The sequence below is a fragment of the Lactuca saligna genome, chromosome 9, assembly GCF_052625555.1.
Source record: "Lactuca saligna cultivar CGN05327 chromosome 9, ASM5262555v1, whole genome shotgun sequence".
NCBI lineage: Eukaryota > Viridiplantae > Streptophyta > Magnoliopsida > Asterales > Asteraceae > Lactuca > Lactuca saligna.
The window spans coordinates 45,506,232-45,518,062 of NC_136425.1; the positions used below are offsets into that span (position 1 = coordinate 45,506,232).

At 38.1% G+C, this 11,831-nt stretch overlaps 1 non-coding gene across 1 annotated transcript; it reads right to left on the reverse strand.

Moving 5' to 3' along the window:
* Positions 1–6,604: 6,604 nt before the first annotated feature.
* LOC145018931 (5S ribosomal RNA) lies at positions 6,605–6,723 on the reverse strand. Its single transcript, XR_013667276.1, has one exon. It is a non-coding gene; the product is annotated as a 5S ribosomal RNA (ribosomal RNA).
* Between the last annotated feature and the right edge of the window lie 5,108 nt (positions 6,724–11,831).

Below are 11,831 nucleotides of genomic sequence, written 5' to 3' on the forward strand. Positions count from 1 at the left end.
TATTCAAACCTCCACAGTCGATCATATGTCAGAAGTAAGTATGAATCAAGACTATCATGATTGGTTGCAGAGGTCTAAGGTGTTGGACATGGCTACAACAATCATGAGTGCTCATAAGTTCTGAGCATTGGACTTAACCCACGCTCACTAGAATCACTTCATGGAATTTTATCTCGAGTGATCATGAGACGGTAATATCATATAAGTCTTCAAACCTAGAGATATGATTTTTTACTTACGAGTTGATTATGCATTGATTGTACAAAAATGCATTGGTAACTCGATGTTATAAAACGTGCCTTTGTGTATAATTCAATGAGTGGTAGAACAAACATATGAGTCGAAGTTTATCTGTTCCTTCTTGGATTCGAAGCTGATATCTGGGCCCCTCGATGATTGTGTTTTGACCTATGTACCGGGCCCGGTCAGAACTAAATTGATGTGTTCAGTTAAGTTCTATGTCAAACAAATCGGAAATCGGGAAACAAATGTTGGACAATAAGTAAGACCATGTTCCATGTATTTGTCCGGCTGATATCTTGAGCAGAGGATTATATGATCACTTATCTAAAATGGCATGTTCTAGTTCAACAGAGTTTAAAGAGCTATGATTGATGATCAGTTCCTAAAGTCATACTTGCAACTATAGTTATTAGACTTATCGAAGTGGGAGACTGTTGGATATAGTGTCTAAGTCCATAACTATATTTGGTATGTACTTGACCCGACGTGACATGGTCCATTTAGGTTACACTTCACCGGAACAATTTATGGATAATATTTGAGAATAGTACAAGTTATGATTTATTAATATATTATAAGTTCTAATATATTAATATAAGATCATATTATTTAATTAGTATTGATCTATAATTAATCTAGGATTAATTTAGAGATCAAAGATATTACTAATTAAATCTGGGCTTCTATATTTATATAGTGTGGGGTAATGCTTATTTGGAATGGGCTAGGCTTGCATGGAAAAGTCCATGGATACTCCATGGAGCTTTAACCCATGGATCTCATGGAAATGAAGAGACATGGGTATTAGGGTTTACATGGATGTAACCCTAATCCACCACACTATATAAAGGAGGCTTTGGTTCTTGAAATCACACTAGTTGACACTTGTTGAGGTGAGGGCCGATTTCAAGATAGTAGTGACTATTCTCTCAAAGTTCCAAGTTTGTTGTGATTTGTGATTTTCATTTGAGGCATTCACACTATTGGTGCTAGGCTCTAAAACTCCAAGCACTCAACTACTACTACAAGGTAAGTATTTCTACTAGCTTTATTTGATTCATGTTCCCCATGCCATGCTAGTTAGGATATGAACCTTGGAAAAATAATTATTTGCATGTATCTTAGACAAACATAGATCCAAGGTTTATTAGGGTTGCATGTACACTTAGGAAGTGTTAGAATGCTCAAAACCCATCACTTATAACACCCATAAAATTTAAGCCAAATTTTAAACTTTTTAAAAACATTTAAAACCGATAGTTACTACAAATTTGTTTCCAAAAATAATATTTATCAGAGTTTTTCCCAGAATACATAACAAAATGTGAGGAGCGGTACGATCACGTCTTTGCCTTGCCTCGATCCCCTGATGTACCTGAAACAATAAACTGAAACTGTAAGCCCGAAAGCTTAGTGAGCTCCCCCAAAATACCCATACTCACAAATATACATATTATCATAAGCACAATATACAATGGGTCTAGTCAACCATTGTGTTCGAATACCCCAGGCCCTCAACCAGCAGGTTGGAATGCCAACACATTATGGGTCCAATCATCCTCGGGATGGAATGGCTCAGGCCCTCAACCAACAGGTTGGAATGCCCTGGTCTATTGACTTCCGCAAGAAGTAGATAAACCTCAACCACCAAACAGACATGTGTGTCACACCCCCAAACCAAGGATGGCGAAAACGCCCAGGGGTGGAGGACTTCATGTATAGTATCACAACCACAATGGTAATAGTAATTAAAGCAAACAAAACCAACATATATATAATTGAATGAGTTACATCATTGTAGGAATTACATGTTTCTAAATCAATTACAATACGTTGACAAAATGTGAAAAGTTTGACGCCTTAACGTCCCATCCTCAAAATACACTTGGTTACCTGTTTAATGATTTCCTGAGAATACAAGTTGCTTGAAAAAGTGTCAACACAAAGGTTGGTGAGTTCATAAGCTTTTGTTTTAAACTTGATAAAAGCCTTTCTCTTGTAGTTGTCGTGTTTGTTCCAGGAAAATCCGATATTTTCCTTAAAATGTGTAATGTAGTCTTATATCCAAAGACCGAAATGTATAAGTAACCTTTCTTACTTATAGAAAATGATGTAAGTTTAAATCAACGTAAACGCGTTTGAATTCAATGAAATTCCTATAAATTCTTGTGTTTGTTAATACTTTCTGTAAGTTATTATAACCATGCTATGACCTAGTTGACCTGAAACGACGTTCTTCAGGCGTTGGAAATGTTATGACATTTGTCACCCCAGACCTGCCGGTCTAACTATTGCATGCAGTTAAGGTGTGGGTTTGTCAAACCCTATATAGATCTATATACAATTATCACGCTCTCCCTCCAGGAGACTCTGGTTACAATACATGATATATTGGTAAATGTGAAGCGCATGTCTCACAAAGTCATTAACGAATTTACGTGTAATGTAATGAAAATTCCCTTTATGTAACAAATGTACCTTTTTTGTATGAGAGTGTTATCTAATGCATCATAAAATATACCTATTATAGTTTATCAAAACAAGGGTATTAGTGTTAATGTGCGTAAACTATCTTTAATATAGTTTATTCAAATGTTCGAATGAAATGGATGTACTTTGATTATAACAATTTGTTATCTTTTATATATGTATAAAAATCCATTTATAAACTGATGTATGTCTATATACCAAGACAAAATGTCATTTAATGCAATAACATATAATCACATAAAGATATACACCTTGCTCCACATGTTACAATGTGTAATGAAATTGATAGCAATTTTCAGTTGTTAACAATTTCTATTATTGTTCTTAGAAAATTTGTAGAAAAATCATCAAAGGTCCAAATCAGAATCCGTAAATTTGGAGAGTTTGGAAAATGAGTCTAGTTTGTTCATAAATTTTCTCACGATTTTTAGTGACCTACAACTTAGGTGAAAATGTACATAATCACAGACTGGTCCGGATTGCTTCTCGAAATGATAAACAATTTTGTAAAAATCACCATAAATCATAGAAAAATCTTGTGGAGATGTGCAAGTATTCATTTTAAAGCTAAGAACTGTAAATACTTGTACCTAAAACATTTTTGAAAACTAAAATGTTTAAGTTGTCCAAAACAGTCCGTGAATGGAGTGGAAGTTTTCTGATGAAGGTTGTTAAATGAGTTTAGTTGTGTTCTTGGTGTTTTAACTTGTATTCCCCCTCCCCCCCCCCCCCCCATTAAAACTTAACAAAAACATGAAAAGATAGGGGTATGAACTCACCTTATGTGATTTCAGTGGGTAAATGTTGAAGAAATGAAGTGTTCAACTCAAGAACACTTGAAGGATCACTTGAAGATTTGAGAATCTAACACCAAAATGATGGAATTTGTGTAAATAATTTATGATTTGGATAGAAGGAAGTGAAATAATCATATGAAGGGTAATAATACTTACCAAAAGTAGATGAAAAACTTGGAGAATAGCCTTGAATCTCGAAATTTTAGAGAGAGAGGGTGAGAGAAAATGAAGTTTGTTCTTTGGAGGAAAGTGAGAGGAACGAGAGAAATGTGAGGAGAGAGGAGGGTTTTCTAGCCCTTGAACAAGTGTGTGGCTAGAAAATGATGGGGAAAGTACAATGAAATGACTAGGTATGGTGGAAGGACAAGCGTTGGTCATGAAGTGGGTTGGGGGGGGGGGGGGGGGGTTGCTTGTATCATACACTAAAACAAAGTCAACACTCCACCAATAATATCCCACCCACTCTTATTGGATAAGAATTATGCCCCAAAACGTGATTAATTATGAAATAAGGGGTTTTATATGGTAAAAATATGTTTTTGGTTGAAAACCCCTTGCTAAAATAATTAAATTTGGGCTTAGAACGCAAAACTAGTCGCAAACCGGGAAGAAAGGCAAAATCTGCGAGACTTCTCGGTCCTGGCCGAGGTTCAGTACTGAAGTTGCTGGGCCCGAAGGCGAAATAGACTGAAAGTAGAAAGAAGCGAAATGGGGCGAAGGCGAAATGGACCGAAGGGTTCGATCCCCTGGTTGCAAGGTTCGGGCCCGAGAGGACATTCAGGTTCGGCTCAGAAGTTTCTGCTCTTAACAGGTTCAGTCCGAAGGGACCTTTCGGTTTTGGTCCTCCTAGTTTCGGGTCTGCTGTAGTTCGGTCCTCATATCTTCGGTTCCTATGGCTTCGGTTCTAATAGGGTTCACCCCTAGAGAGTGGATTTCGGGTCCTTAAGCCTATTTTACTCGTTTTTATCCCGTTTCAAGCCGTTTTTGACCCGGTTAAGGGTCGGGATGGCCCAAAAGACTATAAAAAGTTTAAGAAACTTTTGAGAGAGATTTGGGAGAGATTTCATAAACTTGGAGAGATTTCTCATACTTAGAGAGATTTAGGAGAGATTTCACATACTTGGAGAGATCTCTCATACTTAGAAAGATTTAGGAGAAATTTCACATACTTGGAGAGATTTGGGAGAGATTTAGCATAGAAAGAGATAGAGTGAAAATGATTGAGAGAGGTTTCGTATGTGACATTTTTGAGTGTCCGGCTTCACAACGCAAGGTCCATAAACCCCGTTAAGCCATGTTTAAGGATCTTACACACTCCCGATGAGTATGCAACATTGTTTTATCAGTTTGGTTCATTACTTAATGCAGTTTTAGGTTAATGAAATCTAGATATACAAACTTTTCAATTCATGATTTCTCATTAGCATAGAGAGTTGTATAGTAATTACCTAATGTAAGCCCTTGTACCCAAGGGTTAATTGAGTCGACTGGTTTGACTTGTTGACTTTAGTTGACTTTGACTTGATCGGAAATTGACGGTTGTCACATCATTCCCCTGTTAGAGGGAATTTATTCATGAAATTATAATTTAGGTAAGGAAGTTGGTATAAATAATAGAGCCAAGAAGTGAGGATACTTCTTAATCGATTGATTCTCATGCTCCCAAGTGAATGCGGGTCCTCGGTTGGCATTCTAGCGAACCTTCACTAATGGGAAACAACTTGAATTCGTTCACCTAACCTCTCGGTCTATGGTTACAATGGTTCTCTCACGAAGGATAGGTTCTTTTTGATCTCGGTCTCGTCGAATGGGATTACAAGAGCCCTGACGGAAAGGTACGTTTTCATGATCGAGATGTGGAGGGTAAAATGTACGTTACTGAGTTCGCGGGGTAGGTTGGACTTGTAAACGTTTGGAGACAAGTTTGTATAAGTATGAAAATGTTTGTAAGTAATTGTTAACGTTTGAAAACCCTAAAAAATCCCATATTTCCTACTAGAATAAAAAGTAGTCTTCTACCAAGACCTAACTGTTTTGAAAGTAGCTTTCCACCAAGACCCGACTGTACGACTATTATTATTCAAATCTAATCTACCTCATCGATTATGTGAATGTGACACATAGTAAAGGTATTAATAATACATTAACTAGAGTTTTATATCCTTTTGTAATTGTCGTATATACAGTGTAAGTATTGTAGTATTTGCAATAAGTGACTACTTTTTGTACTAATTTGCCTTAATTGAGGGTTAAGGCATAATGTTATGGCTAGATCCCATACTAGACGCTCCCTTGTCAAGGGATTTTGGGAACCAAACGCGACCCCTGCATGATTGCAAGCCGCGAACATCCACATTATTATGATCATGTATACCCAATATAACTATCACAATGCATTAGTGATTCATTGGTATAGTTAGATCCTGAAATTGTTCCATGCTATAGCACTTTGTTATGTCTATTCTGTTATCATGTATTGTATCGTATTTATGTAAGCATGTAATGTATTAGTATAGACTCATGAATGAACTGACTCTTGTGATTCCTTGTACTTGGAATGGTAATTAGTATATTTGGTGCTGACAATTTCTCAACGGTTTTGATTTTCGGAAGGGTCCTCAAGAACTCCCACATTACCAATAGTGTGTCTTAGGAATTCGACACGTCAATTCCAAAACTCGTATTTGGAGAACTTCACATAGAGCTTTTCTGATTGTAATGTTTCCATGGTTTATCGTAGATACTCTTTATGATTTCCTTCTTACTACGAGAGTAGATAAGTACGTCATTTACAAGGATAACGACGAACTGATCTGAGTAAGAATGGCGTACCCTATTCATTAAGTTCATGAATACTACAAGAGTATTGGTCCTATCCGAGGGGTGTCACTACAGACTCATAGCATCCACATCGAGTTTGGAAGATTGTCCTCGGGACATCATTTACTGACATTCGAAATTGGTGATATTCAGATCTTAAGTCCCTTTCCGAAAGGTACATCGTTCCTTGCGGTTGGTCAACCAATTCATCTATGCAAGGCAGAAAGTAATGATTTCTAATGGAGTCTTGTCGAGGTCTGCAACATGAGGACTTCCCAAGGGGTCACCCATCCTAGTACTACTCTCGCCCAAGCACGCTTAACTGCGAAGTTCTGATGGGGTCCGGTGCATTAGTGCTGGTATGATCGCACCCACTGAAGTCTATCTTATCGAAGAATAAGACTGGAGTGACGGTTCTTGTAGCGCCGTCAGTGTGAGACTGTAGGGCGATATGGTTACAAAAGTCGTATTGGTTTCTAAGTTTGTTCGCATGACGACACGATTACTCGTAGTATTGGGCAGTCTCCGTTTAGAAGTTCACATTAGAAGTCATACCTGGTTCATCAATCACTGTCTCATGTGTACGAGTCATATATAATTAAGATTGAAAAGGCAGTCGAATAAATGATTCTTCTTTAAGCTCACATCCCAATGAGGAAAAGAGGTTAAAGTGGAATCATCAATTCTAAACTTGTAGAACCTTGATTATATACCACACCTATGTATACCTTCTTCAACGATAGACCAACTGTATGGGTCTTTGGATTGAACTTGACGTACTGTACGAGTGGTACCTTGGGGAGGTTCGCTGAGGTCTCTTTGGAAGGATAAGAAACATGTGGTACTCTATACATGAGTACTTCGTAGTTCCGAAGTGACGGTTTCGTTAAAAAGGCAATTTCGGAGGGAGAGAGAGAGAGAGAGAGAGAGAGAGATATGAGTGTACGAAACTGGTACTGTACGGATCGAGTTGACTAAAGTCGTATGGTAGTATCGGACATACTTGGAAGTAAAGACATTGGTTTTGAACATAAGGGCGCTACATGCAAAACACCACAGTGCAATTATTAACAGAGTTACAGTACTTTTAGAGTAACTAAAGGAATGTTGCTACGAACAAGATATACTACAAAAGGCAAGTATACACAGCACGAGAGTCCCTTAACTATCGAGATATCGCAAAAGATAAGACTCGATTTGCACTAGTTTTAAACATGTTTTATGGGTCTGTCACAACGAAACGCCTTAAATATATTAACGGGGGTCCTTAGTAGTTTCTCCTGCGGCAGTGATCCTTAGTATCTTCCCGTCTGCGTTGGAGTTCTTTGTTATTGGGCAATCCTTTTTGAGGTGTCCACTCTCGCCACATTGGTGACATATCTGGCTTGTACTAGCATTGGCAGTGGGGGTGAGGTGTCGAGTCAGAGTTATGTGGACACATGTGTTTTCTTTGTTCATCCACTTTGAAACTTTCCTTTTATGGGTCCCGGTTTTACCACTACCATCGTGTGCAGGGCTGATCCCGATGTCAGGGACTTGAGAAATGGGTCGTGACTGCGCTCCACAGCCATGGGCATGGTGCCCTACTTTGTAGGAATTGCAGCATTGCATTTCATGACACGCCCCGTTATGATGAAAGCTACGCTTGTTACACTTCAGAAGTTTTCCCTCGTATGGTCTAGTCGATGCTGGGATGGAGGGAGTTGCTAGTTGTTGCTTTTGTATAGCAAGTCTCTGGAATTGCTTGCGCTCCTTTCGTGCTTGGCATTTTCGTTTGTTCTTCTCGGTTTTACGGATTTGCAAGTCCGTGACTATTGTCGTTTGTTAGCTTCCCGGATCGGTACAACAATTGGAATTGTCGACTCCTTTGCCAGCCTTGCTCGCGTTACCAGAGTTGATGTGTGCGAGGAAAGCTGTCACAGCAGCTGTTACCGCGGCTTGTAATGTGGCAGCATCTATATGAAGAATAGGGGTTTCATTGCTCGGTGGGCTATTTCTGTATGATGACATGATTTTGAAATACAAAAGAAAAGGAGTTAGTGAGCTATTACTGTTGAACCTATATTATTTGATTCTGATTGAGAGATGAGTTATTATGCATGAAAACTCAGTTTATACTCGGAAACGTATAAGTGAGGAAAGTCATAATAATAACCTTCTTACAAATCCTTTTTAATGAACTAGAATTCCTAGTAAGGGATACCATTGACCCTATACATATTTCAATCGTTCAACTAAAAGGTAGGAGTATTCTTTTGAAGGTTTGACCTACATCTCTATGACACAGTCCTAGTATGGAGTAGAAGTATGTTCATAGAATGGTCTCAAAATGTTTGTCGTCCAACACGGGGTACCATCAGTTGGTGGATAACATGATCCAACCTTTGAAAGAGCATTGGGGATGATCCCTGAGTTAAGCTACCCTAGTTCAATGACTTGAATAGGGTGGGTTCCAGATAGACCCCAATGACAATATGATGAAAGTGATTGAACAAAGAGTGACATGGAAGTTAGCCAACTGTCAGTATCATTGATGTTTACGATGTAATAAGTCTGGGAAAATTGACCTTGTAGTAGGTCTTACATCACATCCGGAGTAGAAAAGTCCTTGATAGTATAAAGGCCTAACTGGAAGTACTTACAGTACAAGGTAGTCACATAGAAAAGTGCTACACAGAATACAGACACGAATACGGTTCTTTAAAATAAAGAAGGGAAGTAAAGCATTTTCTACTAATGACGGTTATCCCTATGGTGAACCCTTAGTTCGACTAGTTTATATCAAGCAAGTATCTTTCGTACACTCTCTGGCGTACTCGGAGCTCTATGACTTCGGCTCGAGTTTCAGCTAGGGCTTGCCACAGAGTCTCATGGTTCCTCTTAGATCTCTCACGTAGGTGTTCAAGGAGATTGGTGTGGATGGTATGCATTCTTGCGTTGGCATTAGCCTCTTTGATACGATGGAGGGTCGTCCTTTGCTGTATTTCGTTTCGGGCAACTCTACGGGTCAGGATTTGTAGAACTCTATCTGCTGAGCTCCCTTCGTTTACGTTGTTGAAGCTTCGGTCTCCATTAAACGGCATAATTTGAACTCCACGTGGGGTTCTAATCAAAGGAGAAATAAGGTAACAACTTGTTACCTTCAAAATGATGCCAAGACAAAGAAGAATTCAGATCTACAACAACCACTAGCTCCAACTTCTTGAACTCCAAGCTCTTAACTCCAAAAGATCTTCTTTCAAGGTAAAAAACACACACACAAAAGAGAGTAAATGCGAATTTGGGTTTCTAGATTCAAGAGAGGTAGTGAGAGAAGCTAAGGGGAATATGTGACCCTTAAATAAGGTGTCAAAACCCTAGGATTTAGGGTTTTATCTGCCAGCTCCTACTTGTCGAGTCCCTATTTGGACTCGTTAAGTACATTACTAAACACGTGAGCCAATCCCCTACTACTTGACGAGTAGGTCTACCAACTCGTCAAGTAGACCTTGAAATCAAGAAAGTTCTTATGTAATTTAATTACCAGAAGATCAGGGGATTACAGTAAGTCTTGGGATTTAAGTGGGTGGAATGTGGACGCTGAGGGAAGGAGGTCTTCTAGCTAAGAGGATAAGAAAATGGTTGTGAAGATGGGTTTGGTCTGCATGACGTTCGAGCTTCGTAGGCTATGAGCCTTACTTGGACAGGGAGCCTACAACGTGGACTGTAGAGGGTCGTGGCAGCTTGTCGGTTGTAGCTGAAGCCCAATATTTTACGGTATGTTTCATATTTAAAGACAAATATATGGGATTTAGGGAAAATGATCAACCTCCATGTTTTTCTTCCTTTATTTCTTGCAAATTTTGTTGATTTTTAGAGCTTAAATGGAAGATCAATGAAGAGGAAGAATCTTGTGATGTTGTGAGATTTTTTCTCTGGATTCCATCTCATCATCTATAACTTATGGGCCTTTAGTATGATGCAAGTTTCCATCTTTTTGCTTATACGTTGCTAGATCTAGATATTAAGCTTTTTTTTTGTCTATTTGATGAACTTGTGTTGTTGGATGTGATAAAATTGCAACTTTATCATTCAATTTTGTCCTAGAAGTATTTTGGTTCATGGATTTGGTATTTCATGGTATTTAGGTACAGTGCTTAGTGTTAGGATCTCATTTTGGTCACTTTTGACCTAAAATGGTGTAAGACATGCATTGAACATGCATGTCCATAAATTTATGATTTTTATGAGCCATGGGAGTAAATTAAGGCCTTTTGGAAAGCTTGAGACTTGGACCTATCAGATTATTAATGGATTAAGCGGTTCATCAACGGGGTCATGACTCGACATAGGCCTAGTTGCGGCATGGTGGCGAGGAAGCCACTGCGATATGTTGTCGAGGCAACGAAACAATGGTCAGTGTTGGTTAACTGTTCAATTTGACTGATGACCATTAACATTTTGACCAGTTTGACTTTTGTTCAAACTTTGGTAGAATTGAGTCTTTAGCTAAGGACTAGTTGCAGTTTGGCGTTAGGTATCTTGTGTAAGCTATTTAAGTTGTTGAGATTTTACTATTTAGTTCAAGTGAGTATTCTCAGTATTACTTATATAATATATTGTATGTGATATGTTGATAGCTCGGGGTCACTGATAACCCAAATTATTGTATGTAAGTTGTTGATAGCTCAAGGACACTGATAACCTAAAATTTTGTATGTAAGTTGTTGATAGCTCGGGTTATTGATAACCCAAGTTACTGTATTTGAGTTACTGATAACTTGGGGGGGGGGGGGGGTTACTGATAGTCCTAAAATGTAGTATTTTAACTGCAGATGACTCAGGGTTGTTGATAACCAATAACTGTTTATTATGTTTAGCTGCGCTGTGTTATATGTGATAATTTAGTGAACTCACTAAGCTTTGTGCTTACATTTTTTGGATTTAATGCTTTTAGGTACTTTATCAATTTATGGGAATTCCAAGATCTTATTGTACACGCACATCAATAGTTTTATGATTTGATATTTCGCGTTGCCTTCTTTAACAATTGTAATTTTGTTTTACAATTTATGGGTAAATGGTTTTTCCGTTGATGTGACCATATTAAAATGAATGTTTATTCTATTTAAAAGAGAAAATTTTATTCTAAAAAGGACTTTACAAGTTAGTATCAGAACCCTTGTTTGAAGGATTTGGATGAGCACTCGTGCAATTCCAAACTCAAACTAAGGATTTGAGGATTTTTACAAATATTTTGTAAGGAATGAATTTAAAAGGGTATAGGAAGATGTAACGACCCAAAAATCAAGCGCAAAAATTTCATTTTACACTATAGTCAAAGACAATGTTACTTCATCCAATTATTCAAAACATTACTTAAATTAAAACATTTATCAAAGTAACGTCCCAAAATCACATAAAGCAGAAAACACGGGTGTGTGAGCTGTGATCAAGCCGGACCCTTCCTTTCCAAACCAAAGATACCTAAAACCATAATCA